Source organism: Lepeophtheirus salmonis, chromosome 2 (genome assembly GCF_016086655.4).
Source record: "Lepeophtheirus salmonis chromosome 2, UVic_Lsal_1.4, whole genome shotgun sequence".
Classification (NCBI taxonomy): Eukaryota; Metazoa; Arthropoda; class Copepoda; order Siphonostomatoida; family Caligidae; genus Lepeophtheirus; species Lepeophtheirus salmonis.
The window spans coordinates 16742820-16765267 of NC_052132.2; the positions used below are offsets into that span (position 1 = coordinate 16742820).

The following is a 22448-nucleotide window of genomic DNA, read 5'->3' on the forward strand; positions in this document are numbered from 1 at the left end:
TCACAATTTTTTTTGTGTGTCACGGTCATTTCAACACTTTGATTGGTGTTTGGATGAAGTTCTTCCACTCAGGCATTCCTAAGGAGCAGGTAAGATGTGGCTCTGACACTTCTTCTTATCTGTTAATCAGGCCAATCATGCAAGAAACCCCATTGTTTACAGCAGGTGTTTACTACTACGATTTTTTCCTTTTGGACATCAGAAAAAACCCTCCAATGGCCATGATTGTTTTATCAAAACCTTTTTCCTTTAACCATTTAAATATAAAGATTGGAATTTTAGTGGGGTGTGATTTTATCTTGTTTGCTTTCTCTGTTATAAAGTGGAATATGTAATAACTCCGATGCTCTCTAATATCTCTTGTGTTCTTGCTCGATCCTAGCCATACATGACTGTTCACTGCACATTGCTTCTATCACAATATTAGTCAAGTCGATTATTCCATCAAAGAGGATGCAGGAAATTGGATCATTTTCTCTACACATCTCATCAAACTTGTCTCTCGTCTTTTTTATCAACTGCTCCTACGTTCCTATTTTTGCCAATGATATACGTTAACGTATTAATAAATTAATTCATGATTGTATTATTATGTGTTTTAACTAATATAAAGTCTATGTTGAAATAGGTTTTGGTTACAGATTTATAAAATATTTAAAAGTTAACATAAACTATCAATTGAGCGTAATTATAACTTTTATATGTTCACCAAATATAATCAAATCATAAACTTATTTAACTCAACGTTAAGTTATCATTAATATTTCTTTATATTTATACTCTTCGCTTAAAGGACAATAAATATGTAACCGTCCCCTTAGTATGAACTTGTATATATACCATAAAGAAAACCAGTACTGGAAAATATAGAAAACCCCGCATTTTTTCTAATTTTCAAAGTGAAATTGATGTAGCTTAAGTTTATTCTATCTTTTTGAAAATTACATTTTGAAATCTACGTGAAAAAAACCCATTTAAAATACACTACCGGTTTTAGATTTTTGAAAAAATGAAAAGTACAACCCAGCCTAGATTATATATATTAACAGTGTACATATACAATATAGACTTTTAGTATGAGCAACTCTGTCAATCATTATAAACGTATATACAATATATATAAATAGACTTGTCTTTGCAAGAGTTACATGTTCAAAACAGGGTAAAGTATAATGGACTATATCTATGGATTTAATGAAGATTGAGACTTGACAAGGACATCCCTTTTTTGTAAATGAAGATTTTTTACAAATTATGCATTCATATATTCTGTTCATATATGTGACACGTCAACACAACAACAAGCTAGAAATTGACTGTGGCTTACATTTGTACTCTTCCACAAATTATCCTACATTTTTATGATCAAATTATTCTGATTAACATTTTAAGAACGCCGAAAATTGCAGTAACGTTAGCAAAAATTGATTTTCAAAACAAAAGCAAGTTAGAATGATTTTTTTTTAAAACGAAATGAGGACAACATTTATATTTTTCCACAAATTATAAACATTTCCTATCACCATTTACTCTTAGAAGCCCTTAAAGTGCACCCCAAATTGTGCTTAAATTGTTTCTCAAATCAAATCAAATCTAGAAAGGGATTCCTCTAAATTGAGTTTAAATTAAATTTGTAATTTTTAAAGGTGATTCATTTACATAAAGTCGTCTGAAAATTTTAACCTAAAAATAGATAAACATTTTCCACTATTTAAAAAAAAATATTTGTCGAATTTGGCATCAATAAACAACTTTTCATTCAAAATGGTCAAAAAATCATATAAAAATCTTTCAGGATTCCCTGATGATGTCGAAATAAAATAATTAGACCCCCACTTGCAAATACATTCTACTGCCGGTGCAACTTTGCCTAAAATTCTTGGGTATCTTAACCTATCATACAAATTTGAATACGAATCTTATAAATTACTTAAATATGAAATATTGATCATCACAATAACATAATGATCAAATATAATAATGGTTCTAAACTGTAACTAAAATTCTTAGATATTTTAATACAATATATGTATGAATTAAAAAAATTAAACTTACAGTCGCAAAATTGATTGTCAATTGATTATATCCACCTATAAATTTGAGGATTTTCTCTTTCTCTTGATTTAGGCTAAAGATAGTTTTGTATTGACGGATCACATATGTAATATGTACATAATCGTATGTGTGTATTACAAAGATGAACTTCATAAGCTGATGGAAAATCTCTATTTGTTTTTATTTTTACAAATCTGTTTTCGAGCAATTATAATACGTATAGTAATTGATGTACTGATCATTTGTTACCAATTAAGTTTTTATTATTAGGTCAAGGCCTTGCACCATTTTTTATTTTAATTTTTGGATATTTCTACAATTTTTCTAAGCTTGGATCAATTTTTAAGTTTAAAAAAAACGAAAATATTATTTATATATTGGTTTATTTTGTGTCAAATCGAATGCTAATTTTAAAAAACCTAATTGTTGATAATATACTTATAATTATCCCCCACAAAACAAATTTGTTCCCTCTAAAGTTACAAAAAATAATATTTAATCAAAAATGTAATCTGAGCTAATATATAGACCCCTCTATAAGTGTATAAGTCAAATGACCTTATCGACATTTCTGGTTTCTGTTTTAGTCTAGAGACAAAAATACTGCAAGGCTCATTAAAAAAAAAATTTCAAGTTGATATTACAATTCTTTTATTTTATGTAGAGAATTATTGATTAAATACGTGTAAATGAGCTGATGAATTACGAAAAGTAACGCTGATGATTTATGGGAGAATTAATTTCTATATTATTAAAGGAATGTTTGTCCCTTCGTCGACGTCTAATAAATTTGAACATGCCGTGTACTATTGCTAGTATTGAATAAATCTCCCTTTGATGTCCACCATGTCCAAGTTCATTTGACTTTATTCAAATTAACATGAAATACATCATGCAAGGTAGTGCATGTCTTATTCATTGCCCCGTAATACACATATATAACATCATTTTACAAAATTACAAGCTTTTATTATAAGAGGCTTATATTCAAAGGAATACAAAGAGATATAAAAATCCAGTCGAAATAGTAGTTCGCACCCCTAACTCAAGTATATTGTACACATATGAACATACTCGTATATTTGTAATAACTTTAAGCTCTACTAAAAGTTTTTTTTATGTCAAAACATTGATAAAACTATTCCTGAAAGGATCAACTTGCAAAATCATCATCATCCCTTCTAACAAGGCATTTAAAAGGCTATTACACTTTATAGCAATGATTATGATTACCATAAAAACTTAATACATTATCATAATTATATAGCCACTTTAACAATCCATAAAGATAGCTTTGTAATAAGAGCCATGGCCACACTTTGTTTGAGCGTACATTTTACTTATTTTTCTCTCAGACACATATAATTTTGTAGACCGTCAATACAAAAGCAAGCTAAAATGATTGGCCACAAAATTAAATGTGGATTACATTTCTAATTATCGTCAATTTATATGAGCAAATTATTCTTATTGATTCTTTAAGTGGGCTGCAAATTGTACTTAAAGTAGCCAAAATTGATTCTCACAATAAAATAAATATAAATTGATTTTTTTTTTGAAAGACCATATCGGGGGCAATATAAGTCTAACACATCAAATAAAGGCTCCAAAATAATACATAAATTCATGTATTTTTAGGTCATCCCAGAAATTTGAATGTGCTCAAATATGTGCACATAATATTTATCTGTACGTAAATCTAAATAAAGTAAAATATATATTGGCATTTTCTTGATTTTTGTTTAAAATTGTCTTTATGTTGACATACTACATGCATTATCAAATGTGGAATTACATAAGCCAACTATTACAATGTATTCTTAAAACTCTTTACACATAAATTATGATCTTATTTGTAACCATAAATCAAATTTAACTTTATAAATGAATCTTCATATCCAATTAAAGTGTCGCATTGTAATTTTGTGGAATAATTCTTGAGGCCTAATTTGATTTATACTCAGTTATAATTTTCTGAGTAAAAAGGAACAGGAGGTCTGTAAATATATAAATTAATATCAAAGATATGAAAAGTATTTCCATTCTTTCAAAAATTACGTCATGCAAGGGATTTATACGACCAGCCCTCCTCACTATCTATGAGACGGTATTTTTATAATAAATTAAAGTTTGCAAATGGATTTGCCGCTAAAAAATCAGAGACCTCGTACTGATTAAAAAACAGCCACTGTTAATTTCAAATTCAATGGCCCACTTTTTAGTAAGGATAATGTAAAATGTGAATCACTTCTTGTTATTCTTCTGTTTGGGGATTAAGGAGTATATGAAGGAACGTTTTGTACGAAGGGGAGAAGCCCTACTGAGGGATGCCTCTGATAATGTGAGTCAAAAGTCTGGCTACATAGACGTTGAGTTTTTCAGGGCTGGACCAAACACCGTATCCCTCAATAGTTAAATCTGTTCCGAGGAACCAGGTCGTTTCCATATTTCTCTCATCGAACTTAGGGAGTGGGACATTTGCATGTAGAAGGCGATACTGAAGAATTTCGGAAGAAAACTTATCTGTCTTTTTAGAGGTACAGTGTTCGGAGGGGGTCTCGTAGGAATAGCTGCTGGTGTTTTGGAGCTTCATTTTTTTTACAATTACAAATATAGATTACGTGCATTCTTTATTTTTTTCATTCATTTTTTGAAAGAAATACAGAAGTAAATATGTGGCTGTCAAGTCAAGAACAATCTAGAATGATTTTTTTTCAAAAATCGAGTGTGGATTACATTTCTATTCTTATACACATTAACGCCGATTTATTTTAACAAAATCTTCTTATTAACTTACTGGGTGTGCCAAAAATTTCAAATAAAGTAGCCAAAATTGATTGTCAACACAAATATATGCAAGAACATTTCTTATCAAAATTGAGTGTGGAATAAATTTATAATCGTTCAAAAAATTATTGCTAATTTATATCAACAAGTTATTCTTAATAACCCTTTGGATACGTTGCAAATTGCAAATAATAGTAGCTAAAATGAATTTTCTCAAAATTTATTGTGTTTTACATTTGAATTTATCCAGAAGTTATTATCTATTTATGTTATAAATTATAATTATTAACCTTTTAGTTAATTGCAATTAAGTTAGCCAAAATATATCGACAAAATAAAGAAATACTCACGTGATTGATTTAATTGGAAAAGACCATATTGGGGCCAATATAGGATTCTTAAATCAAATAAAGGTTCCCAACTATAGTTAAATCTCTTGTGCATTTTAACTCGGCCCACAAATTTGAGTAACAAGCCTATAATTGACTCTAATATGTATATACATTATTGGGGCTGTATGTAAAAAAAAGAAGTAAATTTGATCCTTTTTACTTTTGTTCAAGATTGTTTTTATCTTGACACACCAAATATATACGTATGTATACATCATATGAATTTGTTATTTGATACAAGAGATACATTTTCATGAATGTAAATCTTATGGCTCTACCTATGATTTTTTTCAAAGCTTTCATCACAATCTGTATGAATATTTCTTGAATAAATTAACATACAAATATGTATGTATAACAATGTTTTGTAACCACGTAGCTTTAAAAAAAATAACTAAATTTTGATTCCCCCAACCCTTATTTCTTCTTTTTTTTTTCTAACATAAAGCCCACATCAAAACATAGTATAAACAAAATATACTTGTACGTTCAAAAACACGACTCTAGAAATGTAATTGAAAACGAAAAAAGATGAAGATGTATTTATGGTATGTAATATATTGAGGAGAAAAAGAAACGACTTTGGATATTCAATATTTATTTACATTATAAAATATCAAATTTCACTTAGAGCTTTTTAATACCTAGGAAAAAAAAAAAATAGAGTTTTTTTTTGTTCGTGTGTGTATTGATATTATATTCATGGAGGATACAAATATATGTATTTCTTAAAACTTGTGTTCTTAAGAATCTTGAATTTCAAAATATGTAAATGCATACAAATAATAAAATGGAAGCTTAAAAAAAAAGGAATATTCTATTTTATATATTTACATTAGTAACTTTATCGTCACAACTGTCCATAAGTCAACGCACACAATCATTTAAACCAGTTATACAAACTATAGAGCGTTTTTATGTGACGTCACAAGATATCTCTTCCTTTTTTGGGCCTTTTTTATAAATATAAAAAAATCATTTGTTCATTGCGATTCAACAACAATATTTGGCTAACAGATGTCCAAATAGGACCAAAAAATAAAATGACTTTAGCCTAATTGTCTTATCAATTTCAAATACTTAGTTAAACTATATATCTGACCCCCTAAAAAGACTTCGCACGGATCCATCTTTGCAATTGTACTGATTCTCGTTTTGCACTTTGAATTTTCATACCCTGGGCGAATAGAGTAGCCCATGGAAGAAATTACACCTTCCAACAAGACAGTGTTCTTGCCCAAAGGCCAAAAAAGTGTAGTATATCTTAGCTACAAAATGTCCTCACTTTTAGACTCAAGATTTTTGGCCTGCAAACACCCTGGATTGGACCCCATGCGATTTATATATCATGGGGAAGATCGAGAATTATGCCTGAGCCAAGTATCGTTCGTCTGTGGAGGCCTTGAAGAAGCCCATTCCCTTTACAATGATAAAGCTGGATCCGCAGGAGATCACCTGGCCCTGCCAAAGCTCCCAGTGACATGTGGCCGAAGTTATCAAGAAAGCTCATCATTCATAACTGAATGTCATTAAATATAGCTTTCAAATAATAATAAAATTATGAGTCTACCCCCTCACGTTCGTTCGTTATAATTATTTCAATATTGTCCCAATTTATCTCACCACCCTGCATAAATGAAAAAGGGTTTTGATTGTTACAAAACTGGGTTGGTTAAGTCCACAAAATGACCGACATCAACAATACTGACCTCACGTCAAAACGCTATATTGTTTAATACTGGCCTTGCATAAAGTAAGTGTATTTTATAAATTAATCCTCCTTTGAATAATATTCCAATTATTATAATATTTGCAAACAAAAGAGCTATTTAGATTAAACTTATAAAGTATTAAAATGACTTGGTATAATTATGCTACTAATTGGATTTAATGATGAAGGGCTTATTTATTAAATTATGATGACTCAGTTCTTAATATACATATGTAAATATTAGTGCTGAGACATGATGCTGATCGATTTTTTTCGGTTCGGTTTGAGTTGATTTTTTTTTTTTTGACACATGTGAACCGAAATGTGATCTTTTTCGAATCATGCACGTCTATCGGGTCTCACTTTATGGACTGATTTTCTCCCCTAGTTAAATAATGAATTAAACACATAGGACACAGCGATACATCATTAAAAATATACAGCGTATTTTGTTGTTAGCTCCCGATTTTTTTTCTTCTGTTCCTCCAATCAGTGTTTTGAATATTGATTTGTTGAATTATAACGTGCTCTTCTTAAGCTACTGTGAACAATTATTGAATAATAGTTATTCATCTGTTGAAAAGAATGGGGAAACTACACCTAGTAGATTTTTGGTCCTTTTTTTCTTTTTCTTATTAAAGGAAAGGTTGCAAGATACAATAACGAATAGATAAAACATAATTAATTTAAATTAATTTAAGTGTTTCTCAAATGTTTCAAAGTTCCGAAACACACATGATATTATCAAGAATGCATCTACAAAATCAGCTTTGATCAAATTTAAAAGACAGATCGGTACTGATTATTTATATGTGCCCGATCTAGGCAAACTTCTTTTAAGACAGAATTGATTCAGTCTAGCAAAAACTATATCCGTTTCAAACTGGTGTAGTTTTTCAGATTAAAACATAACACTACAAAATATGAGGTGGGTCAATATAAAAACAGTCATAAACAAAAATTAATAAAAGTAAGAAATATCGAAATATATTTTTGTAAATTAAATATTCATATTCACCAATATTTTATAGACATATTTGAGAAAGTTATAAACTTTGTAATCAAATTTCTGGGGTAAGATGAGATATCCATGAATTGAAGCTATAGTTTAGATTTTTTATTTGACTTAAAAGACTTATATTAGGCCCGATATTGTCCCGTTGAAAAAAAATGTCAATAATGAATCTACAAATTTGCAAATTTGTTTTTTTTTTCTTCTTCATATCAAATTGTTTCAACGAATTAAATAAATATTTTGATGTCTGATTTGTTCAGCTCAATCATATATGTACATATTATATATTATTTGAAGTGTCGGAACAAGGGTATTAATACACACATAATATTTGCCCTTTATAATGAAAGACTCGTAATGTTCTAAATATACACATATATACATGAAGAATGTATTTTTGAATGTGTCAATTGGAAAAATATTATGGATGTGAAAAACAAACAAAATAGTACATCTTAAAAATGTTTGCAAATAGTTTCTTTTCTTTTCTGAATCGGTTTTAATATTTATTTATAAATTGTGTAGTATACTGAAATTTATATTAAGCAATTCATAGATTTCAGAAGTAAAATTTAACAATTAAAATGGATATTTGTCAACACAAAAACAATTTAAAATGATTTTTCTCAAAATTGAGAGTTTTGACAAGTTATGGCATATTTATATTAACAAATTAATCTTATGAATCCTTTGGGTGCCCCAAATGATAAAAAATGAGAAATTAATATATTTTATTTGAAAGGCCATATTGGGGCCAATATACATTTTTTTTAAATAAAACAAAGATTCTAAAAATTCATGCCAGAAATTTGAATACGAGGCATAGCATTGACTCAAATATGTATTTAAATTTTTTGGATTGTATATATGTACCGAGTGGTTCATTAAAATCTGAATACTTTGAACTTGCAACTACAACAAACTATAACTGATTAATTAACAATAGAATTTCATCAAAATTAACACCATACATAGATGTGTGTCTGAGTTTTCTTAATCATTAATGTAGATGCCTTAACGGCAATGATGACTTCCAGGCTGGGGTGGAACACCTGGAACCAACTAGATGTAGTACTCTGTCAGTACGTCCAGTGCTGGCTGATAATGGCTTTTAGGGCCTCTGCATTCGGATGATGGACACTGCAGGCCTTCCCCTTGACTACACCTTTGGGTGTAGTCAAGGGAGAGGACATCAGGGCTATAGGGAGCCAAAAGTCTCAAAAAAGAGTTCAAAAGAACTCTTGAACGTTTGGGACTTGCTGATGCCTGGAGACGCCTGACTACTTGGAGTGTTCAAGTGGAAATTCGTCGATCATGTTTAAGTGTTTTTTGTCTCGGATAGAGAGCTCATTTTTTTTTTGTTAATAATTTTGTATCCTTTAACATATCGAAATCACTCAACTTTAATTAATTATTAAATTAGTAAGTGTTCAGATTTCAATGGACCACCCAGTATATACTAAGGAAAAATTATTAATGAAGAAAGACAAAAGGTGATTGAAATTGTGTTTTACATACATATTATCTATGTGGCGTCAACACAAAAGTAAGCTAGAATGATTTTTCTCGAATTATTGTCAATTATTCACTATCCCTTTGGGTGTGTCGTAAATTGTACATAAATTAGCTAAAATGGATCTTTATAAATTATTTATCTGAAATGCCATATCAGGTGCAATATAAATCAATTAAAAGTTCTATACAATAGTTGTAATTCTTGGGCATAATAAATCATCCCCCAAATTTGAATACAAAGCCTTCATATAAATGAAGTAAAATACCTTTTTTCCTTTTGTTGATCTTTTTTCAAGATTATTCTTATGTTGACGCATCCCAATTGATGACGTACTATCTGCTTCTTGTTCATGTAGAAACAACTTTATGCAGTTTAATATAGTTAAATAATACTCATGTTTTTTGTTAAATGAAGTAGTTCATTCATTAATAATTTGAATGCAATACAACTTCTTATCATTTGTTACATATTTATATAAACTAGGGTTGGATTAAAGTCAAAATTTTATATCAAAACCATCCCTGGAGCCTTCAGATGCCACATTAAATTTTTTATAAAAATTTGTTCATTTGTTGGGGCGTGATTCGCCGACACACACACACAGACATTTGTATTTATTTTATAGATACAAATACGATATAATAAGAACATATTATGTATATTTGTACTTAGAAATATGATTTATTCATTTATTTAACAAAATATTTTAAAAATAAATAAAAAAAACCTCAATTACGTTACGAGGAATAGATTTTACCTTCTTTAAAGACCGACAGGTGGGACTTAACTAGACTGTGGTTATTGGTCCTAAATAAGGACACTAGGCTAAGTGCAAATTTAAACGTATAAGTTTTAAAATATCCAATTAGCCTTTTCTAAAACAAAGTTGTTCGGTCAAATTTAGTCTCCTAATTTTTTTTTTTTTCAAACAGTTATTCGTTAATTGGCTTTAATAAGAACAAAGAAATTCCGTCAAAATGGTCAAAAAAGTATCCCTCACCCCCCACCCCATAAAAAAAAACTTGCAGATGACGTCACAATGATATAATTTGCCCCCTCTTCCCCTCTTCCTCTCCTCACTTGCAAACACATTCTGGTGCCGCTGTCTATACTCAAATATTTTGTGTTTAGTATAGTTTTCTGGATAGTTTAAGTAACCAACATAATTTTTATTTACAGAAATAGTCTATTTCGAGTTCGAGTAGTATTCGAATCCAAAACTATCTGTGACTAAGTACATATTAGATTGATGGTCATAAGAAGTTATATTACTTCGAGCATCAATCTATTTCAACACATACAAACATATATGATACTCGTATATATAACATAGCTAGGAGGTCACTCACTATGTGTAAACTTAAAATAAAAGAGACTCATTATCAATCAGAAGATTGATGATTTTGCAAATGTGTTTATATTAATATAAGGGAAGAAATTAATACATTAAGATGGGATTGATTAAGATGACTACTATGAACATATGTATGTAGGAGGGATAAGGAAGAAAAACAGATTCACTCATGTTTCTGTTGTTAATGTAATTAAAGTATTAAAGTAATATTAACAACATCTTAGGGCTATTGATGAACGTACGTTACTTGACTAATTCATAAATATACAGTGTTTCCTTTTGATGTTTCTGCTTCTTTCCTCATAATAAATGTTCTGAATGTTAATTTTTGAATTACAACTCTCCCCTATAAAGCTGATAAATTTTATGAAATATTTATAAAATACAGGGTGTCAAGATCAAATCGGCCCTTTTTCAAGAATCTTTAAATTGTCACTGAGACCACATTGACTTGAAAATTCACTGATTGTAAAATCCGATCTAAATCGGTCTAGACCGATCGTCATTAATATTTCATATATAGAATTGGTCTAGACCGATCTAGATCGGATTTTTCTTTGGAACACATGTAAGCCATTTTAAAAAAAAGTCTAGACCGTACTTCTGTAAAGGAACTAATTAGTTTGGCCTAATAAAAATCATACCGATCTACGAACAGTCTAGGATTTTCAGACTGAAACCCAACACTGTGTTTATTGTTTATGAGTAATCAATTATCTATATAATAAGTAGTAAAACTCATTTTAAAAGCCCTTTATCAGGAAGTTTATCTGGAGGGAGGGATTCATAAAACAGTCTTGTTTAGTATCGTAAAGAGAGATAAATAGTATGTAGTATTCAAATAACGACAAAATAAAAGGAAAATATTTTTTTTTTCGAACCATTCATATGAAAAGGAATTAATTATTTTCTGCATATGTATTTTTCCAAATTGCAGATATTTTTGTGTGTTAGAACTGTGTCAAAATGTGTTATATAAAGTTCTTACATAATTAAGTCATATAATTCACATAGAGGGTAAAAACAAACTCAAAAATTTAATTACAAATGTAGAAAAAGCGTGGGTCGATGGTATATTTTTCACTTTTTGGCGTATTATTCAGCTGGTAAAAACAGTACTGAGAACTGAATTGTTTTTGATTTTTTTGCAAAGTCAAAAAAAAAAAAACTACTTTTGAAATCAATTGATATTATAGTTATCACATCAATTTCAGAGTTGGTTCCCTTTTTTAGGCAACATGGAACAAATCGGCTCAAAAAATATTACTGAGTCTGTCATAGTAGTGATTATGAATAAATTATAGTATTTATCGGTATAGTTGAAATAAAATTAAAACTTGTTGTATGTCGGTGTTTATTTAAAAATGTTCAGCCTCGGTCCCGTCTAGTTCACCCTTAGATGACGTCATTCAAATTGCTTAAATAAATTCTGGTACTGACAGTCCTAAAAACTGACGGTCCTAAGGACTGATATGACCGATCCTAAGACTAGACTAGAACGAATAATTAAGGACTAAAACAACAATTAATAATAGATCTATGTATATATTTATTTAGAAGTTCTACACTTATCACAGTTTTGGGAATAAGAAAAATCTGCATTATATTCAATTGGAGACTTTTTTTAGTAATAATTCCCTAAAATTTGAGAAATTATTTTTCAAAGTTCAATTTTACAACTTTTTCTTTGATTTTTAATAAAGTTAGGACAAGAAAAACATTTTATTGACCATAAATTTATTAAAATAATGTAAGCCAAACGAAATACTTCTACAGTTTAATCTTTATTGGGTGGTTACTTCATTTTTGATCCGGTCATTTCCATACTGTAAAATTTTAATATTTGGAACTTCACCAATATTTATGGAGTAACCTTTTAGTTGTAAATTTGTATAATAAGTAATAACCAAAAGTATTAAGTCTAGGTATTAAATCAAATACTTAAATGATACACCCCTCTGTATGCAAAACTAGTCTCTTGTATTATATGAATATATTATCATAGTATGAACGAACTCATCAACAACTAGAAAAGTTTTTGCTTACTTCAATATATAGTTTTTTGTAATTTTTTATCATAATATTAAAAAGAAACACGGTATTAGGGGAACATAACGCTCTGTTTGAAACCGTGTTATGCAAGGATTACCTGTAATAGAAAATAAAATTTATCAAACTTAAAGTGATATCACAAATTATTATTTAACGAAAATTATTATTATTTTTTTTTTGCTCCGAAAACGGAAATAATACTCTAAAAAAAGCTTAGGATTTACTACCCTATTCATCCTTCACCCTATCAGAGCCGTAGCTAATACAACCCTATTAGGCGAACCATGCTAGAAATGGAAGAATAGCAACTAACTTACCGGTGTTTCCATTGAAATCTGAATACTTACTCATTCAATAATTAATGAAGGTTGAGTGATTGAAATTAATTCATATGTCGATATATTCAACATAAAAAAATAGTTACAAAACAAACTATAGTTTACATAAAATTCGAGAAAATGACATTTGAACGGGATTGACGGACTTCCATTCGGGCACTCCGAACAGTTGGCCGTCTACAGAACCTCTGTCAGTTAGTCAAAAATGTTGGAGAGGAAGAATGGTTCAGTCAAAACGAACAAACTAGACCCGGAAAAGTTAAAGAAAACAGCTCAATCTAATCTTCTGGTGTCCATTAATCCCCAAGCAATAGATATAGGAATTTCCCACCAGACTGCTCAAAAAGTGAGTGGAAATACCTTTATGAGGGTAGAGAGGCTACTTTTGAGACCATAAATCTATTTATTTGCAAGACTCTTTGTGAATGAATCTTTTAAACTCTATATTGACACTTTTGGCCTATTGTTTATAATTAAATTATATATTATTGAAGTTTAAAATTCAAAGTGCTCATATTTTAATGGACCACTCGGTATACTCGGCTCTCCTTCCCCTGTATAAAATATTTTTATTCAAACCTCGACCTTTTAGAATCTTATGTGGGTATACTTATATGTATATATTGTATACATAATACATTTAGGTATACAAATGTATCTATCTTTATAAACAAAAAAACAAACTTTAGTTTCTGAGAAAAAAATATGGCAAGAAAGAGCTTTATCTTCATTGAAAAAGTTGAAAAGAACTCATTCATGCTCTTAACCACTTTAGTATTACTTAACCTTAGAACACTTAGTTTACTTCGTTTCAGTTTCCCCTAATGGATAATTTGGTTATTGTTTTTAACTTTTTTTTTTTTGCAATGAGAAATAAAATATAGGCCTAAGTATGCGAATAACCGATCGATGCATATTTCTAATTTTATTGTTGACTGAAAATAGTGGTAGAACGTATTGTCTCAAATATATAATGTCTTATTGATGTTCTAAAAAACCATTTCTTTATCTTGACGTATAAAATCTACATACCCATATAAATAGGAATTCATTCATATTTCGATATATTCAGCATAAAAAAATAATTACGCAAAATAACAAAAACATGAGCTGACGTCAGTGACGTCTGCAGGATTATAACTTTTTTTTAGATCCAAAGCTATTCACAAAAGGTTAAATTTTGTGAAAACAAATTTCCAAAAAGTAAGATACCACTATAATGTATATGTTGTGATCAAGTTACGAGTCACTATTTCTAGTTCTGATAGTTTTTACCAGCCAACTGAATTACTAATAATTAACTAAACCATTCATTTTTTTCGATCTATTAAAATTACTCTTTTGTTATGTAATACACAGCATTGCCCAGATATATTATGCGTCAACTAATAGACGTTATTTTCTTCAATAATATAGAAGAAAAGAATAATAATCATTTTGGGAGATTTTTGTTGTGATATGATGCGATGAGAAGAGATTAGATTTCCGCAGGTGTGCAAGAAGATGGCATGAGCGATACTAAAGTAATACTTAATTAACACTCATGTTAAAATCATCTGCCAATTTTAAGATTTTTGGAGCAGAAATGAATTACACATATTCAGAGACAAATCTTCCACATTTCATACAGTATTCATGCAGGGATAATATGATAATTATATAAATATAATTATGCATTTTTAAAACAATTTGCACCAAAAATAATGCTAGCATAAGGGGAGAAACTCACACACGATTGCCTATTAATTAAAGAACAAAAAAAAAAAAAAGCACACGCAACAATTGTTTCTCCTTTTCTTATTGCCAAAATTAGTTTTTTCTTTACACATAAACCTTCTTTAGTGATCATCCAGAGAGTACTTTAGTCTCTATAATGTACTTCCTTTTCTTTATCATATAAGCTGATGTTAAAAATCTGTTCTTTTCTGAAACACAAATATAAAGATAAACATACTTTCTCATATTAACAGATTTATGGGTAATATAACTTTGATCATTTGAATAATGATTGATTCTAACCATAGAAGTTGCTGATTAAACACAAATATATCATTTTGCCAACTGTTTTTTTTTTTTTTTTTTTTACTTCAAAGGATCATGGGATTAAAATAAATAAAAAATCACCCATTCAAAAAAAGTACATTTTCAAATCTATTGATATCTGAAACTCATTTTTTTTGGGACGGATCTAGACTTTTATCTCGTTTTAATACTTATGCAGCAATATGTAAGTCAATAACTGCTATTGGTCAATTTTATGGGATAAATAAGACCAAATTGATTTACAGGTATACTTGAGGGCAAGCTACGAATGCATCATTATGATAAAAAGAAAATATATTGGGTATATTTTTACACAATTCAATTGCTGAATTCATTTTTATTTCATAATTAGAGTACTATAATATGCAGCAAAAAATGAAATCTATGACCATCTACAGGGCTTTTGTTAGTATTTTTTTTTAATACTTCTTTGAAATTTTTCATCAGACGTTCTATTCTCTCCGATTCTGGTATTCTGTGACTTTTACTTAAGAGTAAGATTGGTCCTTTTTATATTTTCCCTCAAAATAATCAAATCCCTTAGATAAATAATGTTGTTTATTTTGAATCAAATGACAATTTTTAAGACAGTAATATTTGTTTTAATGACCTTTTTGGGTTCCTGGTCCAAGAATGTGTTGATATGATGTTTAATGACGTTTATTCACTTTTTCATTAGGCTTTCATTTCTATTTTTGAAGGACACTTCCTAAATAATCAAAAATTCCGAGTGATATCCTATTTTTAACAACTCTGATCCTTCTTGAAGGGTTTTTCTAATGTTGTGTCCTTCCTTATTAAGGACTTTCAGTTCAGTCTTAGTCCAGTCAAGTTCCGTCGTGCTTATTATTCCTAAAAAGAGTCAGAGTAAATCCTTGATGACGATACTTTACTTTATTTCTTCTTTGTTTAATCAGTTTTACTACAGACATCCCTTAGGACTGACAGAAGTGCGGTTTGATTTTCAAACTTTTTTGAATTTTCGATGTAGGGGAAAATTTGTAATATAGTATAAAAACTACCTATGGGAAATTGCGTTTTCCAAAGAGGTCTTCTTTAGGTCGCATTTCTCGATAAAATTATCCAAAACTCTTTACATAGTAAATATAAACACTAAAAGTACATTCGTAGTTATTTTGCATAAAATAGTTTTGATACACATTTTTCTGACCTATTGATAGTATTTTAAATTTTCTTGCTAAAATTGTTTGATTGAGTAAAAAAATGGGGAAAAAGGTAGGAAAATGATCCAGGTACCGCGCGCATCATTTTCTGAAAACGAAAATCGACATTTTCTTATGTTTTTCTCTTTTTTCTTCATCGGGTAGCTTCAGACAAAACTCTATCAATATTTGATATAGATTAGAATAATACCTATCACCATTAGTTGATGTAAAATAAGTATTTATGCTGTATTTTAATCTTATTTGACAAAGTTAAGAGCTATTGTTTCCTTTCAAACTCGGAACTAGATGTGCTACTTAAAGAAAACATTATACGATAAAGAAATTTTGCATAGGTGATATTCATACCACATCCCAACTTTTTCGTAGACGTAATTGTAATTAAAAAAAAGTTGAAATCTCACTGACCTAACCGACAGTTTTAAGGAACCGTCCCAAAGACCGAAAGGACTGGAATTAACTGGACTAAATAAGGACTGATACAATACTAGGCTTACTACTTACCCCCCAGACGCCAATATGTACCTATATGTATACAATATGACAATTGAGTAACAAGAAAATCTCCCCCCTCTACTAAAAAAAAAAAGTCCTTATATCAGATCTAAAGTTTATTAGATAAACAATATACAAAAACCCCCGATGCTGTAACCAATATACTACACATACATAAATGTAAAATTACATACTATTAAAGATAGACAGTTCGAGGTCACGTATAAATGTATATTCATATATAATATTGTTCACCTCCTCCCCCCGGCCCCACTACACTTGTCAGTTAAAACACATCATCCAATTAAAAGTGAAAAAAAAACAACAACGAAACACAAAATTAAAATAAAATAATATTTGGAAATGTGTGAAATAGCAAAACCCAAAATAATCATATGTATTCTACTTATTTCAAAACACATTCACTAAATTCTTTGAGAATATTTTTCTTCATTAGTGTGAAATACATTGTTAAAACATGTAACATAGTGCAAAAAAAAAAAAATGTGGCAAATTATTTAACCGAAAGGTAAAGAGAGATCATTAAGATATGGTCCAGCTATGCACGTGAAAAATGTGTAGTTGAAAGTTTCACAGTTATAAATGAGATAAAAAAAAAATTACACATCAGAGAAATAGATCATTCTTCTCATCAGCTGACGCCCCCTCAATAACATAAAAAACAAAATCAATCAAAAAATGGCATCACAATGAGACAAAGGAATCGAAAACACATGCCATCTACAGAGATTGAAAACTTGATTAAGAAACGGAGATATTTACAACGCCAAGGCGACCATTAATTACGGTATTGGCATCAAGAGGAGTCTCTCACCCGGATTTCTAACCAACACCCAACATCAATGATGAGCTTAGGATTGGTTGCATCCAATGAACTGGTGATGCCACGCATATAGTTCAAAATAGGGTACAGGGTTAACGTTATCGACTACGTCGACATGTTAAGAATTAAAAGTTACAAAATTTAAAAATAGTTGGAAAAAAATAAATTTTTGTAACATGAAAATTGGGATGCAGCAAATCCCAGTTCATTAACAAAGAGTCATATAGATATTTATTTTAAAATAATAATTTCAGGTTTTTACTGTAAGAATAACAAATTATATTTTGTTGAAACCCCAATCTTACATTTTTAAGGTTATTTATCTAATATGGATTTAATTTTTTCTCGATGTTTTATATTCTTACAAGTATTTTTAACAATTTCTTTGATATTTAAGGGTGCAAAGGAATTGAATAGTTAAAAAAATGAATTAAAATTTAAAATACTTAATTATTCTAATCGTTCAACTGTTTATCAAGTAATTAAATATATATTTTTTTTATCCAGTTCACTAACTGCATTTTAAAAAGGATGTTCACGAACGGAGAGTGAATAATTTATTCATCTAAATCTTTTGGAGGCAATTAAAGTATAATAAATTGATAGAATTACTTGTAACGTAATATCATATCAGTCTCTAAATTTAAATAAAGGTTTTAAAATTTTAATCTTAAGTCTTCCCACAAATTAGAATATTAAACCCATAATTGACTGAAATATGCTTATAAAACAGCCATGTAGTAAAAAATTATATTGGGATTTTCAACTTTTTTTTTACTCTTGTTGAAAATTGTTTTAATATTGATGCACCATATACTTTTATGAAGACTTTTTGTAAATAAAATATTATTTTATTATAATTCATGTTTTAAATGAGTTCTTGTTACTCTTCATTAGTTTAAAAACCCAGGGATTGTAAAATCCCTTTAAATAAAATGATATTTTTATCCACACAAAGCCTTTCCTGAGAATAAGGTTATTTCCATGATACTTAATTTCAAATATATAAGCAACATTAAGTTTTCTCTCCAATTTATATTTTTTCAAGTATACATTTCAGTATTTGCTTTAATTAAAAAATATGTCAAGTTAATACAAAAAGACACCGAATAACGCACACTAATTGAACTCTCAAGAACATGATCTGATACAAAGAAAAAACATAAAAGTATGTAGATTAGTAATTGAAGCGTCAAATACTACTAAAAATACTCATCAAACCTGTAAAACTAAACTTACTTTTAATGTATGTATGTACGTATGTGGTGCGTCAATATAAAAAAATCTTGAACGAAAATCAAGAATAGGAAAAAAATAATTACTTTTATGAATTCATATATATATGTATCCCAATAATTCATTGACATATTTGTGTCAATTATAAACTTTGTAGTCAAATTTCTGGTATTAGTCAAGATACGTAAATATATACATAACAACTTAAAATCTTTTTCTTTTTTTTTTAAACCTTATATTTTTCTGATTCCAATTTGGGCTCATTTAAGTGCCGTTTCCAGAACACTACCAGTCTTGTTATGTCTAATTTATTGATATAAATTGATCATCATTTGTGGAAGAATACAAATCAATTTTTAAAATAATCATTCTAAATTAATTTTTTTTTTGTTGACGTGCAACATATATAAGTATCATCAAAATATGTGATATGCAGATGTGAAAAACATCAAGAATCCAAAAAATAAAAAATAAACATGAAGTAAAATTAGTCTACAAAATTACCTAAGCAAATCACAAATGACAAAACAAAAAAAAAGTCAGCTCCTAATTTGTTTTATAAACTTAATAAAATACAAGCAGTCATAAAAAACTATTTTGTTAAACACTTGTGTTGTAAATTATATGTCAGAACAAACATCATTTGACTCAAACCTTATCAATAAATGTATAAATATAAATTTTTTTTTTTAATACAATTCTTTTGTCCTATCGATATTATATTTATTAAGAGGTACTATATATAATTGTAATGTGTTTAGAAAAATTTAAGGCCTTAATATTGAATAGTATATTCTTAAGGACTATAAAGTTTTTAGTAAATTATATTCATTAGTAATTATTCGAACAGAAAACATATGTTATTAGATTTAATGTGAGTTCTTTGACATATCTGGTGTTCCTATTGAAATAGAGTTGATTAAAATGGACACGTGTATGTACTAAAAGGATGTGAGCACACAAAACTTGCAAATTTTTATAAATTCTATGAAAATTTATATATCAAAAAAAAAAAAAAAAATACAAGTATTTATAAAATATTTTTTTCTGATAATCAGACACATGAATTTTATTTTTATTAGTTATTAGTTATTTTTTAGACTAGAGCAAGTTCTTTTTTACTACTCAGTTGTTATTTCATTGAAAAAAATATTAAAATGATTTATGGATTTATTGCCCTCTTCAAATATATACATATATGTAGTCCGTCAACAGAAAAACAAGCGTGAAGGATTTTTAGCAAATTCAATATAAGAATTGTCGTCAATGTAAGGTATATCAACAAATTATTTTCATTAAGAATTTGGGTGTGCTTAAAGTAGACAAAGTTGATTCTTACAATACAAAAATGAGAAATTGACATATTTGCACTTAAAGTTGGCAAAATTGAGTATCAACACAAAAGCAAGCAAGAATGATTTTTGTCAAAATTGTGTGTGGATTACATTTTGTGGGATGAAGGCTAAATATTTGTTAATCAAATATTGACAAATAGCTAAATTAAGCTTGAAAATTCCAATGTAAATTATGGTTTTTCTAAAATTTTGTCCTATAAATCTTAATATTTCTGTAATTGTAAATATTAAATTTCTAAGATGCCAAATTAGAGGCAACACTAATATTTGTAACTTTTTCTAACCGAAATTTGGCCTTTAACCAAAATTTGTATTTTTGATAAATTATCGTCAATTTCTATCAACAAATGATTCTATTATTAACCCTTTGAGTAAGCCACAAATTGCACTTACAGGTGCCAAAATTGATTGTCAAAGTAAAAGAAATAAAAAGGTACATTTTTATCAAAATTGATATATGGATTAAATTTGTTTTCCATATACAAATTATTGTCAATTTCTATCAACAAATTAATCGTATTAACTATTTGGTTTTACAGCAAATTGCACTTAAAGTAGCCAAAATTGATTATCTACACAAAAAAAAGACCAAAGCTATTTATTTCAAAATTGAGACTGAATAACTTCTGTATCTTAACTTATTCCATAAATTTGACTAATACGCCTATGAATGACTCAAATAAGTCTATAAATTATTGTCCACCATATATGATGTGAAAAAAAAGATTGGGATTATATGGTTCTTGTTCCAGATTGTTTTTATATTGACGCACCAGATATCCAATCACTAATATATGATCATCAGCTCTGTTATAAAATATATAAATTGGATGATTTATTAGGGGGAAAAAAACCTGGTCAATCCGAAAAGGTATATTTTTAATAGGAGTGGAAAATCTATGAGTTTAAAAAGGATAAAAAAACTGATTCATTATTTGTGTTTGGCAATTTGTATTCTATTTTTTGACAGTTACATCCTTTGATTACGTATCTTGTATTTGTTCATTATGGAGAGTGATTATAATATTTACATAATACTCAGTACGTAATGTTATTTTTGTAGCACAAAAAACTGACTATAACTCTACTTACATGTTTATCCGTGGTGCTGAGAGAGGAGGCATAAGTTATTACGTTCGTGTATGTATAATTAGTAGGTCTCTTCTTAAACCGCCACACATTGTATGTATCTATTTCATGTATCTATAAATGTTTATGAATAATTTAGTAGAAGATTGGGGGTAAGGCAGTGCTGCAGCTGATAATAAGTTTGAACAATAATAATAATAATTGGAAGAAACTGACAGTTAATGAGCAAGTACAACACTGTACGTAGCTCGAGCCTTGTCACACAACTACTAAGTTTCTAATGAAACAGTAAAAGAACACTGTGTGTTCTTACTGAAGAGAAGCGCACGCAACAACAAAAAAGTTTTTCCGCGAATGCAAAGGGGAGAAACGCGTGAAGAAGAGGGGAAAATAAACTGAGGGGGAAATCAAAAAGCGGCGTGGGGAATTCTTCTTCCTTTTTTTTTTTCTCCAAAGGGGAAGATTTTGATACCAATATAAGTTCAAATCATATTAAACACAACAAAACATTTCCATTCAAAAGTTTATTTGTGTTTTGACGTATCTCAAAGGGGAGGGGGGAAGAAAAGGCCCGGTTCATAGAGTGAGAAGGTGGGAACGGGGGGGGATTGACAGCTGAAGTCTATGCATGAAAAGCAGAGTAATACCTCGGATTACAAGAAACAAGTCTCTTGACTCAAATGACCCAATAGTACTTCTATAGGCTATAAAATATATTATTAAAAAATTGGGTGTTGGAGTCGGTGACAATGATAAAAATAATCAAATGGGATTCGGCATTTTATTTACAGACTTTGCAGTCCTGGTTATATAAGTCAAAGTACTTCTTGGAGTCAGATTAAGATAAACAGTGAAAGACAAGTTGTAAATCCGAAATCTTTTGTAGTGAGTGAGTTTATTATAAATTTTCTAGAACGTTTATCATTATTTTGTCATTTTTGAGAACAGAAGATCAAAGTATAAAGTATAACTAGGTGTGTGT

General features: G+C 29.0%; 1 protein-coding gene across 1 annotated transcript in view; it reads right to left on the minus strand.

Moving 5' to 3' along the window:
• Window positions 1-21802, minus strand: part of LOC121132332 (uncharacterized) — a 34265-nt gene extending 12463 nt beyond the window's left edge. The window contains exon 1 of the mRNA XM_040727719.2: window positions 21470-21802. The gene's annotated coding sequence lies outside the window, so the exon portion shown is untranslated. The remainder of the gene's footprint in view (window positions 1-21469) is intronic.
• Between the last annotated feature and the right edge of the window lie 646 nt (window positions 21803-22448).